General features: G+C 41.7%; 1 pseudogene across 1 annotated transcript; it reads right to left on the bottom strand.

Annotated features, from left to right (window-relative positions):
* Positions 1–294: 294 nt before the first annotated feature.
* On the bottom strand, positions 295–1,926 carry LOC309962511 (tetratricopeptide repeat protein 8-like; annotated as a pseudogene). Its single transcript has one exon. The product of its transcript is annotated as a tetratricopeptide repeat protein 8-like (transcript).
* Positions 1,927–2,127: the final 201 nt, after the last annotated feature.

Below are 2,127 nucleotides of genomic sequence, written 5' to 3'. Positions count from 1 at the left end.
AGGCAGATTTCAGACCCTTTAAGCTACATGATAGCTAATGGTCAGATAAAGGACATTAAAAATGTGAATTTATAAAATTTGAGTCAATTCATGAAAGTTTTATAAACATTATAAACAAACATCTACCATATGATGTGGTAGATTTCATAATCTGTTTACAAATGCTTAAATCCTTTCTTTTAAAGCATTATCTTATAAAGTTATTATTATAAAGTTTTAAATATCCTGGTTTAATTTCCCTTATGTCACCTTCACTAATATCAAGCACATGTTTGTACTACACATATATATATGCTACTGTTTTCCTTGCATAATATCCCTCCATAAGAATATCTTTAGTCTGAGGAAAAATCGGAGCATGGCAAAATGCTGCTTTAACTGCTTAATAAAGTGTTAAGTGTCCAGGTGATCTGGAAATGCTGCTTCAGACTTCTGGGCAGCAATGTAGCTCCTCTGTAGATCTCCCATCTTATCAGATACTGTTGCAAAATTAAAATGCAGCTCATACATGTGGGGTGCTAAGGATGAAGCAGCTTGCAACTGTGCAGTGCTCTTGCGTGTTCGACATGGCCTTCTGCATCTCCAGAATGGCCAGGTTGTTGTAGGTCTCTGCATGGTTATTGTTGTTAACCAGACCCAGCCTGAAGCACTGATGGGCCAGATTCGTATCTCCTATTCCCACAGCTACATGTCCCAAGTTGTGCCAGACCTCAGCTACCTCCTCTTCATTTTCAGCCAGAGAAAGGGCATGTTCAAATGAGGTCAGAGTCATATCATACTGCTGGGCATAGAAGCAACAGAGCCCCAGGTTGTTGAAAAGCTGGCAGTTATAAACACCCATCTGCAGGAATCGCCTGTAAAACCAGAGAGCTACTTCTGGTTGATCAGAATAAAAATGGTTGCTGCCAATGCATGCAATGGCTTCCACCTGAGTGTTGTCCTGTTTCAAAACCTCGTTGTGGTATTCAGTGGCTGATAAAATATTGTTCATTTCCTCATAGATCCTGGCAATTCCACAAAGTAGGGTTACTTCTCCTGGAAACTTATCTAAGCCTTGTTTGAAAAGATTTAAAGCAGTCACAGGTTGATTCAATGAGATGTAAACTTTTGCCAAGTAGAGAAAAGTATCTACCATTTCCTGCTGCTTCAGGGCTGATTTAAATTGTTTTTCTGCTTCAAGATACATTCCGAACCTGTAGTAACATTCTCCAATCTGCACTTTCCATCACCAGTCCTTGTACTGAGAATGCTCTGTGGAAAGGGCAGCCAAATCCACAACAGTCTTAACATCATTTTCATGATGAAAGATATACTCAAACAAAGCCTTTGCCAATTTAGGTTTCTGGGCATACTTTGTTAAATTCAGTCTAGATAAATTTATAAAAGATCCATCAGGACTTGTAAGCATGGAAGCCATTCCCAGCCTAAAAAACCTTCCAGATGAGCTGGTGATAGGGCAAGCTGTGTAGGCAGTGCTGGGTGTTCTAATGGCCTATTCCATAGTTCCTGGCCTTCCACTTTGTGTGCTGGGTCTAAGGAAACCTGTAATGGGTATTCCAGCTTCAGTGATTAGCCTGACAGCTGGACTAGGCCCTCCTGTCTGGTTAGTTCCAGGGAGTTTCTGAGATGTGCCAGGACATGGAATGTGAGCAATAGTATTTTTGTTCAGTATCATTTCTGCAATTCCTTCCTGATCTACGTCAATTTCATCTATGTACACCATTTCATTTAGTGCTCGTGCTTTTAAAATCCAGGCTGCCAGCTTTGTAACTTTGTACAAATTACTTCACCATGTGCCTCAGTATGCTCAATCTGGTCATAAGGGGACTTCTCCAGCATCTGCATGCACAGATCTGCCCAGAGCTGGAAATTCCTGTGCCTAAAATAGCTCCAGGCCAGGAGCAACGGCTCCATCTCCAAGTCCATGGCGGCCGGGAACCAGCCACGAAAGACCAGGGCCCAGCACAGGGAGGGCGGGGGGCAAGGAGCAGCTCATTGTAGTTTTGATTTGCATTTCTCTAATGATTAGTGATGTTGAGCATCCTTTCATGTGTTTGTTGGCAAACTGTATATCTTCTTTGGAGAAATGTCTATTTAGGTCTTCTGCCCATTTTTGGATTGGGTTGT

Source organism: Leucopleurus acutus (assembly GCF_964270905.1).
Source record: "Leucopleurus acutus genome assembly, chromosome: 5".
Lineage (NCBI taxonomy): Eukaryota > Metazoa > Chordata > Mammalia > Artiodactyla > Delphinidae > Leucopleurus > Leucopleurus acutus.
Note: the sequence above shows the minus strand (reverse complement) of the source record. Positions and strands in the feature narration are given on the sequence as shown.